This window comes from Taudactylus pleione, unplaced genomic scaffold (genome assembly GCF_031769625.1).
Source record: "Taudactylus pleione unplaced genomic scaffold, aTauple2 ptg000251l, whole genome shotgun sequence".
NCBI classification, from domain to species: domain Eukaryota; kingdom Metazoa; phylum Chordata; class Amphibia; order Anura; family Myobatrachidae; genus Taudactylus; species Taudactylus pleione.
Genome location: NW_028284653.1, coordinates 2,219,374 through 2,241,771, shown reverse-complemented (window position 1 = coordinate 2,241,771; position 22,398 = coordinate 2,219,374). Strand labels below are relative to the sequence as shown.

General features: G+C 41.2%; 1 protein-coding gene and 1 pseudogene across 1 annotated transcript in view; both read left to right on the top strand.

Annotated features, from left to right (window-relative positions):
- The window catches only part of CPNE8 (copine 8), a 357,582-nt gene that overhangs the window by 71,765 nt on the left and 263,419 nt on the right, over positions 1–22,398 (top strand). The gene's annotated exons all lie outside the window — the stretch shown is intronic.
- LOC148515247 (5S ribosomal RNA) lies at positions 628–746 on the top strand (annotated as a pseudogene).

Here is a 22,398-nt window from a genome sequence, read left to right as displayed (position 1 = left end):
CAATTGGAATGATAATGAAAAAAACACAATCTCTATATCTTAGAGGTTTAAATTTGTCAAAAAGATCTTCTCTTTTCACATTTCAATGGTGCTGTGTTCTAACAGTAATATCCTGGTATATGATGTTCCTTCTTGCCTGACTTTTTGAGCAGGTGTGAATAAGATTATCACATGCACAAGGTGTTTAAATCTTTAAACTTTGACAATAGAATTATTTATGTCATTTCATAGACCTTGTAAAAATTGAACACAGCTTTATGGATATAATATAAGAAGCAACTGATGTTCTCTTTGGTTTTTTGGTCCAAAGTATGTTTTCCTCTCTATATGGTTAACATATTTAACGGGCATAACTCATTGATTAAAAGGCAACAGATTTAATTGTATGTTAGAGGGCATTTAGAACAATTTGGTTATGTACAAATATTAGACAAGACATGTGTATTAACTTATAATTTATGTATGAATATGATGATCTACTTGTGGAACAATTAAAGTATGCTACATGCAAATACTTTCTTTGGATTCTGTATTTCTAACAAAGTGGACTCCTCTCATGAGATAGTCCTACATACAGGATACCTGTGTTGCACCAGGGTATTTCACACCATTACGCTTTGGCAATACACCTACAGCCATACCACACTATATATGCCCAATCTCGTCTGATCTTGGAAGCTATAAAGTGTTGGGCCTGATTAGTACCTGAGTGGGAGACTACCAGGGAATATCAGGTGCTGTAGGTAAAATATATAGGAGGTGAATTGGGAAAAGAATGGTTACACAGCATATAATTTTTTCTTTATTGTTCCTACACACATATGATCTTGTCAATTAACCATCAGGGTTTGGATTGTGTTTTCAGGGTATCGGGTTAGTCATCTACTTAGAAAAATTTGACACATACATAAATTGTATGACATATTATAGCTGGAGATTGATACCCTTGTATTAAATAAAAAATAAAAATTAAAAAAATACAAAACGATAATAAACAAATAATAGAAAATCATTTCGCCACACTCCATATCTAATATTATAAATAAACCGGATATAGTGTGGGGAACTTCTCAAATTTTAATATTGATTATTAAAAGTTATATTCTATATACAAAAAATGTCTTTGATACAAGAGTGCCCCAGCAACCAGCCCTACTTTTTTCTTTGGTTCTGAAATATTTAAACAGTTGTCTGAACAAATGGTGTGACCAATCATAAGCAGGGTTAAAAGGCACCATCATAATCTATCTGGTTTTGATTAAAAAATTTAATTTCTACCACAGCTAGGGGTTTCCAAAATCAAAAAAATATACCTGAATTCTGTACACAGGTCCAGTGTGATTTGATAGTCCCTAGAACATTTGGTTCGGGAGAAATTAGGTATCTAACCAATCACACATGCCAGAGCAGTCTTGTTTAAAATCATTTTATAGCTTACATACTCTGGATTAATGAGAATATTTAATGTGGCTAATACACAGGGGAAATGATGTACATTTTATTTGCTCTTAGGTTAAAAGTTACATGGGCCATCCTAACATGGATTTATTGGTCATTAGAATTGGTTATTATATTACCTATTCACCCAATTATTAGTGACTGGATAATAACATGACTATGGAGGAAGCTTGTAGGAGGTATGAGATCATTTTGTTCTCTGTTAGACTTGATAGATCAATTCTAAGTTGAAGCATGGACCTGCATTTCCTGCCATTCCCCCGGTCCAGTCTAATTCTGTCTTTTTACCTTTTTAGTTTGAAATTGCAACACACGTTTCTCTATGTAATATGTATTATTTAGATTAGTTCTAAAATTTTGCATGGAATTCAGCTGCGAAAATATTTTATATAAATGGTAAGCCAAAGTTTACCCGAGCATAGGGACGCCCACTGCTGCTTTCTCATCAGCATCCTATGTCACATACTAGAATAATAATCGATAACATTGATACACAACAACCAGCCATGCAGCCCTTGCGACAAATTTGACCTGACTCAAATACAGAGGCTCTCCTGACACATGCAGAGGGCTCTCATACTGCGTAGGAGATCGCAATGGGTAATTTATGCATGCCCAAGTAACGGCATTTAAACGAAAAGACACAGCTGCGTTTTTCTAACCCCCCCCTGTTACCGCCCCCAAATGGTGACTTCCTGTCACTCACTGCGAATGGATCCTCTGTGTGGGCGTAATCGCAAAGTGATCACTGCACGTGTGCCATACAATCCCTCAATCTGCGGAAAAATCGGCATTGCATACATCTCTGAATCAGGCCCTCAGTCAGTGAAGTTAATTAATGAACTTATACTTCAATGTAAATAACCATGCCTTATTTAGTGCTGTGTTATCTGTAGTTGTTTGCTTTGTGTAACTATGATGAGCTACTAGATTTAGGTAGTCTGAAGTCACAATACGTGCAAAAGTAAAAAAAAAAAAAAATTAAATTTTTTTAGTTTGGATCTAGCCCCTCACGGAACTTAACATTGACCTAATTTGCTCATTCAGCCCTCAATAATGTGGGTCTTGCATTTGCTTAAAATCCTTGTAAATATGGAGTCTATGGTTTTCAGTGCAATTATGCTGAATCTGCTGTATTCAGTACTCAGATCTGTGCAAAATTAATCTTCAAAGTTTTCCCTATTCCTGACTAATAATAGAATGAATGGTGAGCTTAGCCTGCTGACGCTGGAGATTCCACCGGCCTGTGTTTGGGTTAGAGGAGGGTCAGGCTCATTAAGCTTTGGTGTTTTCTATTGCTCACTGCTTATGCTCATCCTGAATGTGCATATCTGCTCTGAACTCTACTAACACTGGGCAGATAATTCACATGGATATTTATCAGTTGCTGAGCGCTCATCAATCCAGAATAGTGAAGCACTCAACTTTAAATCATTTAAGAGTCCACATGGACCTGGGAGATGAAAACTCAAATATGAATAATTGATCTCTATGGAGAAATGCACATAGGCTTTTAACAAATTGTGCAAAGGAATGATGATGGGGGTGTAAACAAGACAAGTAAATTTCTAATGTATTGTTATTGGTTTTATGAGTCCATGTGGGCACAGGTAGAGTAGTACTGAATGTATGCATCAAAGTATGGCTATAACATGCAACCTATAATTTGTATTTTGAGGTGCCCGTATTTTAAGATACCTGCAGCTCAAGATAGAATGTGCTTACTGCCAAAGCGCGGGGTGGGGAGAGTGGGAGGGGTGACAAAGAGCATAGGGTTTTCTTACAAAACGAGGCAACAAAAGCGCAATGCTGAGCTGGTCACACTAGAACAGGGGGTCCTGCAGCCTAGTCAGTAGTTTTACAAATGCAAGCATGCCAAAGCAGTTAATGATTGCCAGGCTATTACTGCCAATGTGTTAGTCATCACTGCTTCCATAATAGACTGTAAGCACTAGGAAGGGTAGGAGGGATGTGTTTAATTTTTTTCACACAAAGGTCTTCTCATCAGCCCACTGTGGTAAGGAAGCCTTATAGTAGAAGTATGCACACTGATTCTGGGCTTCTGCACCAAGTTTTATTTAGTCAGGATAACCATAGGCCAGTCAGCATTACATAGTTCATGCTCACACGAGCTGTTGACAAAGGTTCTCAGGTTCATACAGTGACTTGACAAATGCCCCTATTACGAACTGAGAACTTTCCCTCTCTAGCCACCGGCCAGCTTGTTCAGCATCGGTCACACAGATAAGTGCCCCCAAACAGTCTTTTAAAGCTTAAAATCCTCGTCCCCTCCCAGACTGACAGGCAAACAACACTCCCATCTTGCCTTCTTAAAGGAGTTATTCACAGCTACTCTGTTTGGATAATCACATGTAGCAGGCTGGGTCACTCAAACAGGTGAAGGTGCATACACATGGTACGACCTGTGCCACCAACGACTTAAAAGATATCTTTCAGTGAAGTCATCCTGCCACATCTCTGAACAGGCAAAGTTGGCAATATCGTAAAAGTTGGTCTGCATGTACGGACGATCATAGATATCGTTATCGTTCATGTCGGAAAGCGCATCGTTGGTCGTTCACTGCATAAAAATGAACGATATGAATGATATATCATTGAACAATATAGTTATCGTTCATGTTGTTCAAAGATATCGTACTGTGTGTATGCGACACACATCTACTCTTAATGCTTTCCATGCTTAACAGCTAAATACCCCTAGTTTCTCTGCAGCATACTGCCCCCATTGCAACACCGCATATTTTATGCCTGGCCAGAGGGAGCCATAACAGAAAGGGATTTTTTTTCACATTTTGCACCCGATACATATGACTAAACTGTCATATTTGCCTACTTTTGAAAACTAGATTCAGAGAGATTATAGTTGGAGGGGGGATTGAAAAAGTAGGCAAGTATTTAGCGCTAAATGAAAAGAGTCTGGAAAAGAAGAAAAGCATGAGCAGCCTTGGTTATTAGTGCTCACGACTGGGTCTGTCATTGCACATTGCCCTTTTTCTCCTTACTAAATTGTTTAACAGAGCTCCTCACAGTAATTGTTGGGGTTGATGCCAACTCTGTGTTTTCCATTGTCATCAAGCAGAACTTGGTTATTTGGCTTTTTCAATTTCTTATTTTTTTTCTTGCTATTTCTGTATACCAGATTTCTAGATTATAGATCTGAAATTATTTATGGTTATTATTTTGGAACCAGTCTATGTGATGATTACATATTAATAATTGTTTTTTTATTATCAGAATATGCTCCTCAGGCTTTGAAAATGGCATTTTAAAAATATCACTTGTGCAGCTCGTGTTAAGAGCTGGGCTTTTATGATGGGAACAAATGGATTTTATAAAATACAATAGTTCATTTTTTTGCAGCAAAGTGATGTATTTTCTTTTTTTTTATCAGTGCTGTCATTTACTGCTTTTTATGTTTATATATGCTACTTATTTTGTCACACTGTATGAGCAATAATGGAATAGGACAGACATCGAGTTGTGCAGATTGATGAATTCAATGGGAAGTGGGAGGTTGTCATGAAAGATAATACTTTTCAGAGGGGTCTATTCATCAATACTAAAAATTGTATAGTGCTAATTTAGTTTAGAACTCGCATTGACTTTTCCATAAATCTCTGAGCAATTCATAATGTCTCCTCTACATAACTATCTCTTCCAAAAAACTGTCATTTCTGCGGAGACAGTTTTTCGGAATAAAGATACTTTCCTCCTTCTCCCCTTACCGCTGTCTGGTTTCCTGTCTGCGCATATGCTGCCTTCCATATCGTGTATGTATATATATATATATATATATCTGTACAGCAACCAGCTCAACCAATCAGCGACTAGCACCCCCTGTCCTCACTTTGGGACCCATTATCGCCGCTTCCTGGGGGTCTAAAGTATGGGGAGTGTGGAAATTAACGCATCTGCACTGTAACCAGGAGATATCAGTGATATCTCCTGTGTTACATGAATAGCTGTGATACTTAAAATGGAGATAAATAAGTAAAAACTGTGCTTTAAACCTTACTTTACTTATGATGAATAGGCCCCTTATTCTTTATTTTTACTGCTACGTATTATATACAGTAATTTTACTGAAATATATATTATAGATACATGTTTTAAAATGAGGCTTCATATGCAGTCCTTTGTCACATAACCTTTTGTAAAATAGAATCAAATGATGAAGTGTTGACTAAGGGGTCTATTTATTAACAATTGTGATGGCACCTTGAAATAGAACATTCCATATGTCGATATTAAGGCAGTTTGGAATGTTTTTTATATGCAATTTATCACCCACTTACAAGCAACCTATTGCTGCTGGTAAGGAGTTTCAGGCAATGCCTGCGCATTGAGGGCCTGATTCAGGTTTGGGAATAGAGTGAGATATAGCATGTAACTGTGTACCTGGGCAAACCATGTTGCAGTGCAAGCAGAGGAGTAGCGTGGAGCCATGGCTCCCGGAGAAAGTGCATGTCATAGCGCCCCTTCTGTACTGAACTGTGCCAGTGGGGTATAGCCAGCCTGTGCCAGTGGTAGTATCGTGCTGGGCGTTGAGGTCCAATTGGGCGAATAAAATGCTTTGGTGATCTGACAATAAGGGGTAGCTCCTTTCAAACTGCTTTATTTATGTATCGCGCCTAGAATCTGACTTTTATCTCCTTTGAATCATTGTTTTTAGTCAATAGAGGAGATTGTATTATATATTCTGATCATTTAACTTAAATTGACAGAGTACATGTGCTACAGTGAAATTCCACAGGGTGTACAGCTTATTACTGCAATTACTGCCCCAAGCAGCTTTCATTGGAGTGGGAACACCTATAGGAAGGTCCCTTCTCCACTATGCTCCTACTTCACAAATATACATTGCACCTATTAATGTGAGCACCACTAATCATGTTCTGTTCTACCACCATTATTATTATTTTAGGTCTCCTAATATTTTTTTATAAGACCTTTCAAAAAACACTGTGTGTGCTCATGCCTGGGAAGACCACCATTACTTTAAATAGCAAAGCAGTGACTCTTTTTAAACTCATACCTTATAATTGAAGTTTAGGATTTTACCTCGGATGTGTAACTATTAAGTCCATTGAAGCACAATGAATGAAACAATGAGGAGAGAAGGAGAGAGGGGATCAAAGAGGAGAGGGGAGAGGAAAGTGCTGATAAGAGCGGTTAGGTGACCGAAACCAATAAGAAAAGAGAGGGAAGGGTAAAGACAATCAGAGAGCGGCCAGTGACAGAAGCCAGTAAGAAAAGGAGAGGAGAGGGGCAAATGACGGAGGGCCAGTGACAGAAGGCAATTAAAAAAGGAGAGGAGAGGGCTGGTGGCAGAAGCCAATAAGAAAAGGAGAGGAGAGGGGTGGTGACAGATTCCAGTAGGAAAAGGAGAGGAGAGAGAGGTGGTGACATAAGCCAATAAGAAAGGAGTGGGCAGGGGTAGAGAGGGGAGGGAATTAATGAGGTGAGAAGTGAATAATCAATCTGACAGGAAAGGGGAGGTGACAGAAGATGATCAGGGAGTGCCAGAGGGGAGGCAATCTGGGCAGCTTGAGGGAGCATGAAATGTAGTTATTTAGGATATAGGGCAAACAAACCGAGATAAAACTAACAGGCAGGTGACCGCCATACTGTGCAGCACTCCATGGATTCTGGAGACCCTGGATGGCACCCTCTGTCCATTTTGGCGCCCTGAGCTCATGCTCCACTGGAACCACCCTCGCTGGAGAGCAATAACCCCCCCCCCCCTCGTTATCCCCCTCATAAAGTCTTTGGAAATGATCTAACATTCAAGTCTGATCATTTATCCATCTTATCTGGCACCATTTTGCATGGATTGGCTGGTTTAGCTCCTCATTGAGTGGATCAGTGATGGGAGTGGCTACAATCTTCCTTTTACTTCTTTGTTTTCCACAACACTGTGATAATGATGCATACTGCACAGCACGCAGACCATTCCATAATTCAAATTCTTTTCACTAGATTTATTTTGTTTGGTTTGCTTGTGGTGTTCTAAGAGGGTACAATTATATTTTCTAAACCTTTTCATGCTGAATTATGTATACGATATTTTTACATTAAAATTCTTTACATAGATTATAATTTCTGAGCTTAATGCAATTGATCATCAGCGATCCTGTGTCATGGCAAACCATAAAATGCCTCATAAAATGGATTGGTGGAGTTTGGGATACATACTGTATCTTCAGTCCCCTAGGAAAACTACAAATTGCAATGGAATATCCTGATGTGCTTTATCTGTATATACTCTTTTTAATTTTATATTATTATTTTAAACATAGTTATGAAATTACTGGTGGGTATAATTTTTTTTTCTTACAATATATTTTATTAGATATTATAACAAACACAATCAAAACAAAAAGTTCAAAGGTATAATAGGTACAAAAAGAAATTCATCCGTATATAATTAATACATTAAACAGCAGTACATAATACATTTTGGACTTCTAAAATACTTATGACAGAAAACATATCAGAACATATGAAAAAAGACAGGATGAGGAAGGGGAAAAGAAAGAATGGGGTAAGGTATATTTACTTGAGTGCAAGTTTATAGAAGTGGAGATATTGCCCATAGCAATCAATCAGATTCTAGCTATTATCTGCGGCACTGTTAAGATATTTGAGTAAGGATGCCACAGTACCAGGGTATAAATTAATAAGCAAAAAGAGGAGTCTGAACGACCTTCACAGCCTGTGATTGTTCTAGAAAGGGTTATGACCTTCTCCCAGAAGGGGCATAGAATTGGGCAATCCCACCAGATATGTAATGGGGAGCCTTCTACTGAGTTACATCTCCAATATTTGGCCAATACCCCAGGGCAGAATTTTGCGAGAGCAAAGGAACACCGATATTAGCGGGAAAAGACTTTAAATTGAGTTTCTATAACTGAGTAACTAAAAGAGCTGGCAAGTGTATTAAGAAATATCTTTTGCTGGTCTTCAGTGTCCAGTTGAACTCTGCAAATCCCTTTCTCAGTCCTCAATAAATTTAGGATTCTCCAAAAATGAGTTTTCAATCAAAAGTTTTATAGCCCTTTGAAAGGAAATACGTCAGGCGTGAATGGGACAGGCACATGTCCTCAAAAGGGGTTAATGGCCTGTTGCAGGTCAGTCGAATCATTCGGCTTTGAACAAAGTGTTTAAGCTGCAAAACCCGCCAAATCTCGGCACCCGGCAACGTCCATTTCGCCTGTAAGGCACTAAAGGAAGACACATCGTAGGGCCAATAGTAGGATGTGGTATTATAGTAACTTTGGACCACCAATGAAATAGTAAAATGTTACTGGAGAGAGAATGTTCTTCGTGCTTGGCTTACCCTCTTCCAGTCCATGACCCGACCGAGCATAATAGCATTGTCGCATGTTGGAAAATGGGGGGAGTTGGAGCCCCCCTATGTGTTTACATCTGAAGAGGGTAGCATGTTTAAAGCAAGGTCTCCATATGCCCCCCCCCAAAAAAATAATAAATAAACAAAATCTCTGACCAAGTTATGTAAATCTCTCATCCACTGTTTGGAAACGTGAATGGAAAGAGCTTGTAGGAAATATGAAACTCTTGGGAGACATTCATTTTCACTATAATAACTCTGCCCAATCAAGATAAATTGTGTGTTTCACCAGTTCCATTGCTCATCCCGCAATGTTGGGCTAGGGGTCTAAATTGTAATTGAAGAGAAGGGATAGAGGCCCTCATTCAGACCCGGTCGTGAGCTCTCGCAACTGGGTCGATGGTTAGGCCCTGCGCACACGCAGCAGCCGCACTGTGCGTGCGCAGGCCCCGGAGCAAGAGAGAAATTCTCTCGCTCCGGAGCTCACTACAACAGGGCCGGCTGTCGATGTTGATCGACAGCTCAGCCCGTTTTGTAGCGGGCGGGGGAGTGGTTTCAGCAGTGATGTCAGTGGGGAGCTTCCTGCTCGATCAGAGCAGGAAGCTCCCTGGGGCTTGCGGTTGCCGAGACCCAACCTTAGGGTCTCATCGCAAGCCCCGATGGTCACGATGGTCTTGACCATTGCGACCATCAACCTGGTCGGTCGCTAAAGCTGTGGGTGGTAACCCACAGCTTAGCTAGTGGTTGAGGCCGCACTTAAATATACAAGCGGCCGCCCTCATTCAGAACGAGCGCTCGCTTCTTGCTAGCGCCTCTGAATGAGGGCCTTAGTCCTGCTTAAGGGATCCCAAGATATTTAAGGCTAGAATGGTGCCATGTAAAGGCAAAAAAATGTTTCAGCATGTCTACAGAATGGATAGGTGCCGTCAAGTTTACAGCTTTGTATTTGGAATAATATAGACAAACGAACAAATTTATGGAATTCATCCATCAGGTTGGGGACCTAGATGGATAGGATCTCCAATAAGTCATCCGCGAATAAAGTTAGCTTATATGCCTCTCCTCCAGTTCTGAAACCTGAGATATTAATATTGGATTTTATAGAGCAAGCCAGGGCTTTAAATATATAATATGAAAATGAAAGACAAATGTATAAGATCGATGACTTTTGTGGCATTATTCTTTTTATTGATGTTCACATATTAATAATTGGATTCTGTTATCAGAACACTTTCCTTAGGCTTTGGAGATGGCATTTTTAAAATATCACTAGTGTTGCTATTATATTATTATGAGGCGAGCTTTTATTGTATGGTAAAGTAGAAATGGATTAGATGCAATAATTAATTTAGCGATATACAAATTGTATATAATAATGCATTTATGTTTGATTTTAATATTAGTACTGTGTCATTTACATATTTTTATGTTTGTGTATGTGTTCATATTTATTTTGTCACACTGTATGAATAATACTGGAATAGGACCGTCATTTATAGTTATTTTAGTTGCGCAGATTGTGTAATAATGGGCCTGATTCAGTCACATGCATTGCCGAAAATTAGGACGCACCAATCAGAATTACAGCGTGCTCAAAGTGGGTGTCTCAGTCCTTGCACATTCGGCCGCACAGATGTACACAAGGGAACGACTTGTAGCGGTACTTGCATAAAGTTGCATAAGAAATACTAGCAAAAGACGCACACACGGATGCTGCAGTCTCTGACTCAGAATCAGGCTTGTTATGTGATGTATGATTACAGGTGAAAATATGTCTATATAATGTACAATATTTTTGAAGCAGAAATGCTGGGCCACTCGCCAGATTTTGCTATGAGGCCCAGACTGATGCATGTCTCATGCCAACTTTATGATTGACATATTGCTATTTTGGAAAACTTTTATATAGTTTTTACAAAAGTTATTCTCAAAAAAACAAAAACTTGATTACAATATATTAATAATAAAGACATGCAGAAAAGGAAGTTATAAATGACCCAAAATGTTTGATACCAGAGTCACCAGCTAAAGATGTACTCTTAGAATGTAACTCTTTTCTAATTTGTCTCTTTCATTCCCTTTTCTTTCAAATTATTCAAATTAAGTAGTTATGTGATACCATGCAGTTGCAAGGTATCAGTTGGGGAACTGTCCCAGCCACAGATGGTACTGCTTTACAGGTGATTCTGACGACTGCCATTTCATAAGAGATGAAATCCCACTGGAAGGAGGCCATTTTGGATAAGGAAGTATAGGCCAGTAACATTTTTATTAAAGTTATTTAAAAAAAAAATGACAGTTGAAGAGAGGAGAGGATGCTGTGGAGCAGCATTTAGGAGAGAAGTGTAAAGTGTGGGTGAGATGCTGCTTAATTTGAAATTTCAATTAAATTGTTTTGAATAAACTTCCATTTATTGAGTACAATGGGACAAGGGTATCAGTACATCTCCTCCCCACTGTATGCAAGAGAAGAACATCACTGTTTTTATTGAGATCTGACGTGAAATACAAGTGAAGCCTCAGTGTCACTGTGAGCATAGCCTTCAGGTACTCTTCATGGGGAATTCATCAGATTGAGAACCTTATTTTTCAACGAGTTTTATCATTCACAACGAGTGATAAAACTCATTGTGTATGATAATTGTGCTGCAGCCAATCAGCTCCTGTCATTTTTCAAACAGATGACAGTTGGGAGCTGATTGGCTGGAGCACCGTTATCATACGCAAAAAGTCTTATCACTCGTTGTGAATGATAAAACTCGTTGATAAATTAGGCCCATAGTCATAAAACTTTATTGTTAACCCTTTTCTGTCCTACAATTTAGTATATATTTCTATACATAGAAATTACTCAGTGTAGTAAGTCTTCAGATATTTCATTTTTCAAGTGGTGCTACAAACCATATTAGTAAGTTGTCACCCTTTGCAGATTTAAAAGCAGATATGAGATATTGGAAGGTTAATCAGCTATTGTAGAACATGTTGACATTTGAAAAGCTAAGAATGTGGCACCTTTTTGTTGTATGTCCTTTCACCAGCCTTGTATCAGATAATGCTTTCAATTGCTCTCTTTTTCATGGTAAAAGAGAGACTTGGACTATAGTACATGTGTTCTCTGTGTAACTGGAAAGTGTTATTGGCTCAAAAAGGTTAGCCAGTTAAGAAATGTCAGTGATAACCCATCTTTTTCAGTATCCACCGCATAAATTGAATGTTTCTATTATAATTACATACTTTAGTACAACACAGTTTTAGCCAATTAATCTGTTCACTTTGATACCATGCTAGAATCCAATACTATTAATTTCCTCTCAAAGAAATACAGATTCTGGGGTCTATTTACTAAGCAGTGTTAGGAGACAGAGTAAAAAGTGATAAGAAAGTGATAAGGTGCCAGCCAATCAGCTCCCAACTGTCATTTTTCAAACACAGTCTGTGAGATGACAGTTGGGAGCTGATTGACTGACACCTTATCACTTTTCACTCTGTCTCCTAACACTGCTTAGTAAATAGACCCATAAAACATTTATTCTGGACAATTGTCCCATTGCCCATTCACTCAGGCTCCCTATACTGAAATGTGCACACTGGCCCTGATTCAGAGCTAAATGCCACATAGGATTCATCAGTGGTTTTAGGGCCTGATTCAGACCTGCTCGCAAGCGGGTCGATGTTGGCCCAGTGCGCATGCGCACGACGGAGGCGGCTCCGCCGTGCGCATGCATGAGAACCGGATAGCGACGGGCAAGCCGTCGCTCCGGGTCTCGCTACAAAGGGGGCGTGCTGTTGATGGTGAGTGACAGCACGCCCCCTTTGGCGGGCGAGCCGGGGGCGTGGCTGCCCAGACGGAGGCGTTCCCATGGGAACGCCTGCCGTCTGGGGCCGGCCCCACTGACATCACAAGTGATGTCAGTGGGAGTGCTCTCGGCTCTAATATAGCCGAAAGCACTCCAGAGCTTGCGGCAATGAGATCCTACCACAAGGGTCTCGTCACAAGCCCGATGGTCGCTATGGTCTTGACCATCGTGACCATCTTCCGGGCCGTTCGCTATAGCTGTGGGTGGTCACCCACAGCTATACGAGCGGCCAGGAGGCCGCACTAAAAATGAAGAGGGATGGCCCTGATTCAGAGCGAGCGCTCTGTCAGAGCGTCCGGCTCTGAATCAGGGCCTTAGTTCTAAATAGAGTTATGAACCCCATAATTTCACTTGCTGGTCCTCATTCCATTGTCTACGTTTTTTTTTTCTATGTATTTTAGAACTATGTAAGTAATATGTCAATCTCCAGATTGTTAATTCTAACCAGGCGATATAAAATTTACTTTGCTATTGCCTTGCCTCTTAGGATTATTTAAGCTGCTCATCCACTACACGACATAGAAACGACAGTACGATTAAGACATTGTAATTGTGCTGTAGTTTCTATGTCTGTGATGAGCCTACACTGAAGGAGTGGAGGCTCATCAATCATCTGGTACCGTGCTGAACCTGACGTTTTCGTCAGGTTGACAAGCATGTTTGCCCGATGATAGATGTCCTATACGACCAGCATGCACGCGCTTCACTGGTCGTATTAGACATTAAACTGCACGATTTGCGGGCAATTACCAAGCGATTGAGCGATAACGACGGTTGTTATCGCTCAATCACTAGGTTTAATCGCCTAGTGGATGGGCAGCATAACTCTCTTATTGTATGTACTGTAGGTACAACGTAGATTAAGGAGAATTTCATAAGGGAATGTGCTACAACTCAGTAACAGGGATACCTGCTACAAGTGGCTTATGTATCATAGGTGCAGGGTGTGTACATTGGCGCAATAGCCTCATCATTGGTAGTATTTTTAAGAAAGTTGCTAGATATAAATCACATAACTAATAATGTACTATAATAATAGTACATGCCTGACTGCGAGACCCTGCTTGTACTGTATGAAATGGGATATTGTGACCTACTTACTGAAGCATCTGGGGGAGGTCTGACGGACTGCATGGGCTTGTGTGTGAGGCATAATAGGCATGTGGGTAGTTCTGAGGGGTATGTGGTTAGGTGTTATGTGCATCTGGGTAAGTTTGAGTGGCATGTTGAGAGGTCTGAGGGGTATATGGCAGTGCTCTATAATACAGGTGAGGGTCTCTATATATGTAGGTGCATATTGTGGCATGTTGGGTTCTGTGGGTTATTTTAGAAATAGTGAGGCAAACGAGGGGGCATTTTGGAATGTGTGATCTTGCCGTTTCAAGGTCTTTCGGTTCTTAGTTCTTTTTAGCTATGTCACTCCCAGACACGCCCACCTTTCCATGCTCCCTGAAGTGCCGACCTGGCTGTCCCCTCCCGGAGGCACTTTTGTCTTGTGTAAATAATGCAGTCGCCAAAGCTAGCTCTGGTGGTGAAGCGTTATGAGGTACATACTAATCAACGAAAAGCGAAATTTTGAGGATGACGCTATGTGTTATTTACTAGTCCCATCACTGTTTCCCATTTTCTTCACACATGCACCATTGATCCAGAATGGGATTTCACGGTTTCATGAGATCCTGCTGGGAGCAGTACCATATCACATCAGCACCAGACTGATGCAATACAACCAAGAAGGACAGAAGTCAACAGAGGAGTGAGTTATCCTTACACCTCACCGGTGACTCCTTCTAATTCATCTCAGTGCTAAGATATCCTGTATGGCTGTGCTAAGCGGCAAGGCAAGATGTCTCTTAGTGCAGTGATAAGGGGCATGGTAATACATCTCTCTCTGAAAGTGATAAGTGAATTTATCTTTCTACCACCACTTTACACTGTCCGCACATAGAAACGGGTTTTCAAAAAACCAGCAACTATTCAAAAAGTTATAACAAAATATTTATTTCAACTGTTTGCCCATCTAACCATAATTTAGTAGATTAATTACATTTTGAAAATTTTTCCACTATTTCACCACCTTATGAAATCAATTGTGCATTTTAGGCCTAGGTTAAGATTATTGATCTATGTTCATGACTTCATGTGGTATGTTATCTTAATTATTTATTTTATGCTTATGTGACCCTTACAATTCACATCTTCTATTTGGGGAAAAAATAAATTGATGCAGTGGCGTAACTTCATCCCAGGTGCCCGGAGGCAAGATAAATGTTGGTGCCCCCCCCATACTAAAATGTACCATCCCCCCAGCACCTATGCCAGCCCCAGCTGCCGCCGCCCCCCTTATGCAGTTCCTTTTATATAATGCCCCCAGTAGTGGTCCCCCTATGCAGTGCCCGCCTATGTTGTGCTCCCCAGTAATGGTCCCCCTATGCAGTACCTCCAGTAGTGAGCCCCTGGTAGTTGCCCCCAGTAGTGAGACCCCTATAGTTGCCCCCAGTAGTGAGCCCCCTGTAGTGAACCCCCAGTAGTGAGCCCCCTGTAGCTGCCCCCCAGTAGTGAGCCCCCTGTAGCTGCCCCCCAGTAGTGAGCCCCCTGTAGCTGCCCCCCAGTAGTGAGCCCCCTGTAGCTGCCCCCCAGTAGTGAGCCCCCTGTAGTTGCCCTCAGTAGTGAGGCCCCCCCCGCGCGCGCACACACAAAAAAAACAAAAAACACTTACCTTTAACCCCGCTCCAGTGCTACTGCCGTCCATCCCTGGCGTCCGCTCCTCGGCACCATGGGAGTGACGTCATTACGTCACTCCCATAGTGCACTGCGGGACCCGGAAGACGGAGCTCACTCCTGAGCTCCGTCCCCGGCGTCCGCTCCTCGGCACGGGTTTGAATAGGAGCCGGGCGCCGCTGGTAACACACTCAGCGGGCGCCCGGGCCAATGGAGGGTGCAGTGGGTGCGACTGCACCCTCTGTAGTTACGCCAATGGAGGTGATCGGCGCTCCTTCTCCATGCAGCTCCCGGGGACAATGGAGTCAGGTGCCCCCTTCAGGGCTGGCGCCCGGCGGCAAATGACTCCATTGTCTCCGGGAGTTCCGCCACTGACTTGATGTAATGATTGCTTATGTATACCCCTAGCATAAATATGGTACCATTCTTATCAGGAGACTAGCAGGTATTTATGATAATGATTTATTTCCTAATTAGCAACTTTTCTATTTTTTTTATTTACATTAATGAATATATTTTTTCTATGAAGCACAACTAAAAGCAATTTATTTAAAATGTAATGCAATTGAAAAAATATTGATAAGGCAAAAAAAAAAAGAAAATCAGTCTGTCACAATGATCCACATGCTCTTTTCTGCACAGAAAAATTACTGGATTCTTGAACTCAAAAAAACCCAAGATGTCAAAATAGGATGTGAAATAATGCCTTAGCAGCAAAGCAGTTAAGATGAATTGAAGTAAATGGCCTTAATTTCCATTGTAATGGTGGAGATTATTATGTATATTTACATTACAAAAGAAAAGCATTGCTTTGAACAGACACACCATTTCATTGAACATTTTCAGAGATAATTTTCTCCTAGGCATTGCACAGATGAAACACGGAAATCATTTAATTGTAAAGATAATGGCCCTCATTCAGAGCCGTACGCTCTGAGCAGAGCGCACGCTCTGAATGAGGGCCGGCCTCCATTTTCATGGAGCGTCCTCCTGGACGCTCGTATAGCTGTGGGTCACCACCCACAGGCTATACGAGCATGCATTGTGATGGTCGCGATGGTCGAGACCATCGCGACCATCGAATTTGCGAGCCGGAGCCTGCGGTTGAGGTTTTCAACCGCAAGCTCCGGAGTGATTTTGGCTCTATCAGAGCCAAAATCACTCCCACTGACATCACTAGTGATGTCAGTGGGCCGGCTTCTGACGGGAGGCGTTCCCGTGGGAACGCCCCCGTCAGGGAGGCACGCCCACCAAAGGGGGCGTGCTGTCAATCAACATTGACAGCACGCCCCCTTTGATCGGACACAACGAGCGAAGGACTTTCCTTCGCTCGTCGCGTCTGGCGCATGCGCACGACGGAGCTCCCTCCGTCGTGCGCATGCTCAGTCCATAACATCGACCCACTTGCGAGCGGACAGCCGCTCGCGAGTGGGTCTGAATCAGGCCCAATGTTTTTCAAATAACAAAATATAGTAGTCTGTATAGTAGATACTTCAGGGTATATTTACTAAAGGTTGATTTTAATCAATGTTGTGTTTCTGGGGTTACACCACACATTTACTAATACTTGAATAAAACCAAAAATTGTTTGTTAGTAAATGTGTGATTTAGCCCCAGAAAAACATCGATGTTGATCGTTTTTAAATTGATCAATATCGACCTTTAGTAAATATACTCCTAATAGTTGTAAACCGCATATGAATCATCAAGGCCATAACTGGGGGTGTGCGAGGGGTGCCACTGCGCAGAGCCCTTTGGATGGCACTGCCGCTCACACGCGGCCATGCATCTGGCTAGCAGGGTCTCTGGAAATGCACCCTGCAGCCAGAATCTATGCAGCAATGCCACCTCAAGTGTCCTTAGGATGCTTCAGACGTGCACACCGCTGCCCTTACAGCCCTCCGGAGCATGCTAAGGATGCTCCAGGCATTGCTGTCATTACCTATGATTGTGGCCCCATATGATGTCGTGCGGAGGGGGAATGGCCTACGCCGGGCGCCGGGATCTCTAGTGACAGTTTAATTCTTTACTTTTGCAATATTAGTGTTTTTTTTAAATATATTTTTTTAAACAAATTGAATTTAGTTATGACTCAAAGAACATATATTGTAAAGAAATCATTGATAATCAAAAGGAACAAATCTTAAAAAGTTGTAAAATACAAATATTGATTTATTTTTTTCAATTTTTATGCTTCAGTCTTGTTATATTTTTCATAAAAAATTTTAATATACAGCACCAGACAAAAGTTTGGACACACCTTCTCATTCAATGTTTTTTGTTTATTTAAATTATTTTCAACATAGTAGATTATTACTGAAGACATCAAAACTATGAAAGAACATATATAGAATTATGTTGTAAACAAAAAAGTGTTAAACAAATCAAAATATGTTTTATATTTTAGATTCCTCAAAGTAGTCCCTTTTGCTTGGATGACAGCTTTGCACACTCTTGGCATTCTCTCAATCAGCCTCATGAGGTAGTCTCCTGGAATGGTTTTGAATTAACAGGCGTGCCTTGTCAAGAGTCAATCTGTGGAATTACTTGCCTTCTTAATGTGTTTGAGACCATCAGTTGTGTTGTGCAGAGGTAGGGTTAGTACACAGTGTACACCACTATTTGACTACTGTTGCAATCCATATTATGGCACCAACCACTCAACTCGGTAAAGAGAAACGACAGTCCATCATTACTTTTAGACATGAAGGTCAGTCGATACAGAAAATTGCAAGAACTTTGAATGGATCCTCAAGTGCAGTTGCAAAAACCATCAAACTCTATGATTAAACTGGCTCTCATGAGGACTGCCCCTGGAAAGGAAGACCAAGAGTTATCTCTGCTGCAGAGAAGTTCATTAGAGTTACCAGCCTCAGAAACCGCTACTTAACAGCACCTAAGATTAGAGACAACATAAAGTCTTCACAGAGTTCAAGTAGCAGACAAATCTCAACATCAACTGTTCAGAGGAGACTGCGTGTTTCAGGACTTCATGTTCGTATTGCTGTGAAGAAGCCACTACTGAGGATGAACAACAAGAAGAAGAAAATTGTTTGGGCCAAGAAACACAAGGAATGGACATTAGACCAGTGGAAATCTGTACTTTGGTCTGATGAGTCCAAATTTGATATTTTTGGTTCCAACCGCCGTGTCTTTGTGAGACGCAGAGAAGGTGAGCAGATGGTTTCTGCATGTGTGGTTCCCACTGTGAAGCATGGAGGAGGAGGTGTGGGGGTGCTTTGCTGGTGACAATATTGGTGATTTATTCAAAATTCAAAGCACACTTAACCAGCATGGCTACCACAGCATTATGCAGCGCCATGCTATCCCATCTGGTTTGCGCTTACTGGGACCATCATTTGTTTTTCAACAAGACAATGACAAAAACACGCCTCGAGGCTATGTAAGGGCTACTTGACCAAGAAGAAAGTGATGGTGCTGCATCAGATACCTGGCCTCCACAATCATTCGACCTAAACCCAATTGAGCTGGTTTGGGATGAGTTGGACCGCAGAGTGAAGGAAAAGCAACCAACAAGTGCTCAGCACCTCTGGGAACTCCTTCAAGAATGTTGGAAAACCATTCCAGGAGACTACCTCATGAAGCTGACTGAGAGAATGCCAAGAGTGTGCAAAGCTGTCATCAAAGCAAAAGGGGGCTACATTGAGGAAGCTAAAATATAAAACATATTTTTATTTGTTTAACACTTTTTTGTTTACAACATAATTCCATATGTGTTCGTTCATAGTTTTGATGTCTTCAGTATTAATCTACAATGCTGAAAATAATTTAAATAAACAAAAACCATTGCATGAGAAGGTGTACAAACTTTTGACTGGTACTGTATATAAGGCTATACTTTTATTGTTTATAAACACCCCCATATTGGATATTGGGGAAAAGTAAATACCCAACAATGGATTGAAAGAAACCTTGATGTGCTTCATTTAATAGCCCTCATTATGAGTATGGTACGCAATCACCTTACTCTGATTACTGAATGGGGGAAGTCTGCATGAATAAATGTGAAGTTGATCATTAAAGATACCTTTTTATATGAATATTCCTACATATCCTTCTGTAAGTAAGGGTACGTAATTGTTACCTTTGCTGTGGAAGGTTCCATTCACAGTAATTTCTGACCTTATGGGAAAAGCCATATGAGTTGTTCTGACTCCGATTTTACTCACGGATAATATATATATATATATATATATATATATATATATATATATATATATATTAGGGATGTGCAGGCTCGGTTCTACTCGGTTCCGTTCGGTTCTTTTTACCGAATCTTATTGGCTATCCAAAACTCGTGACAGCTGAAACCCAATAAGATCCGGTAAAAAGAACCGAACGGAACCGAGTAGAACCGAGCCTGCACATCCCTAATATATATATATATATATATATATAAGTGGTGGTCTGATGGTTGTCCATAATCTGGGACATAAAGATACCTTTACAGGCTGGACCTCACTTTGCTTTTGTGTGAGTGGGGTACGACATATATCTGTTTGGTCACACAAATTTTGTCACAGATGTTTATTAACCACTTTATGTAATACGTGCTCTGCCTCTGTGTTTTGTTTGTTTCATATAATGACATTGTATGAGAATCTAAAAGAAGAGGGGCACAGTGATATAAAACATAAAAAAGAAAACTACATATGAATTCATTAATACTGTGGAATCAATTGAAAGATTGAGTATATAAGATGATCATTTATGTTTCTTTTATATTGTATGTGCATTTACACTGCTGTTGTCACAAATATTACCAGCGCCCTCTCTCCTGTAGAGTGTTCTCTTTATATATCCATTGTTATGCTAAGAGTGTGTTGTTACTCTCTATACATTCTATAAGGAGGGTAGGCAGCAGGAGGGCGAACTGATTGAATCCCTGTACAACTATACTGGTGCTTTACAAAGCAAACCTGCAAATGCATAGGACCCACAGCTGCAGTGTGAATCGTGATTAACATTTGTGGACCACACACATGTATCACACACAAATGCCCACTGGTACAGTATGAGCAAGTTTCTTTTTTTTTAAAGAGTGAAATTGGGCATACAATATATGCCCTAAGGTACTGGAGAAAAAAAATTGTTTTATAGAACAAGATACTTAAAATTAAATTGTAAATGTGGAACTTTTTAGAAAAGTCCACCATCAAAATGTGTGTGCCTAATTTATGACGAGAGTGGACTTGAAAGCAGCAGTAATAATTACACTGTAATTAAAATCAGTAATGGAACAGTGCAAATATGAGATTGCATCATACTTCCCTACTCTCCCGAAAGGTGCGAGAGCCTCTTGATTTTTCAGGGAACCCACGCACCCCCGGAAGAGTACACATATCTCCCGTATCCCGCCCACTTCCTAGTGAAGTGGGCACAATGGGGAAATTTTACGTGGATTTTTCAGGACCATAGGTAGGGGGCGGGGCTAAGTGATGCCAATCGCGGCCTTTTCCTGTGATGGGACGCGGGCTAATGACGTATACAGCCTGGTTCCAGCCCCCTGAAGATGTCAACAGAATCTCCTCTCCGGGCTTCTCCCAGGGAGGAGATTTTTAAAGTCGGCAACTAGGAATTGCATGCAGTGCATACAGTATATTTTTCATATAAACAAAGGTATAAATGCCGGGAGGCTCCTGAAAATCTGGTGGGGCACTCCCAACTGCCCATAAGAGTTGGGAGCGGACTTCCACCTGCCCCCCCTACACCCACCCATAGTTGCACACACCACCGAACCATCATGCAGCCACCCACTTACTAAGCAAAAGGTGATAATGTGATTCAAGCTGAAAAGTGTTATCGTAGCCCCCCCCCTTTGCTTTTATGGCTATAATATCTGCACTGTATAGTAGGGCTACGATGACGAGATCACCGCCCATCTATAGTGATGTCACGCGCTCTACTGTGACAAGTCACCCGACCTGGCTACTTCCCCTGGAGAGGACAGTCAGAAATTCAGCAAGTATAAATAAAGGTCACCCTTGTGTTATGTTTGTAAGGCCATACAAACAGTATTTTATGAGAAATGCTTTCAAATTAGATGAATGAGGCTAAGGGCTCTATTTACTACAATCCGCATATTGAATGCGGATTGTAGTGTGATATTACCGAGTGAATTCGCATTGCGAATTCAGGCAATATCACAGGGATTTACTATAAATCCCTTGCAGGGACAGAGCTTGCGATAAAGCTCTGTCCCTGCGGATCCCATCCGCACTCTAGTCGCGGTATTTTCGGAAAAAATACCGTGACTAAGAGCCCGCGCATGCGCCGACCCACTGTCGCTGCTGCCCCCCGCGATCGCGGACCCCCGCGACCCCCCCTCCCTTCATTACACTTACCTGCATCCTCCTGGCCTCCGGTGATCTTCTCCGGGCTTCCCGATCAGGTGATCTCCCATACTGCACTGGAGCCCGATCACCTGATGACCGGGCAGCAGTGCACTGTGGGAGACCAGCTGACCGGAGAGGAGCCATCGTCGGAGGCCCGATCACCGGTCCCTGGAGTCAGGTAAGTAAAAAAAAAATGTTTCATTTTCTTTTTTATTTTTTTTACAGCAATCAGCTTGCGATCTATTTAGACCACACAGCTGATTACTGGTACCGGCTCCCGCCTCTGCTCTCCCCGTTAGAGCAGAGTGGGAGCCCGGTAACCGGGGGAGACCCTGGATAACGCCACCTCCAGGTAGCGTTATTATCACAGGGCTTCCCCCGGTATTTTTTTACAATTTATTTTTAGTAACTATGATCGGATCACATTTCCCATTACAATTATGGGAAATGCGATCTGCTTTACTAAAAATAAGTGATACTAGCGGTTGGAGTAGAATTTTACTAATTCTACTCCAATTGCCCTGTAATAACTACAGGTGAAAGTAAAATAATGTGAAAATGGTGTGAAAACACCCCTTTTCACTTTATTTTAGTAAAAATAATGTTAATAAATAGAGCCCTAAGGGATTTATTT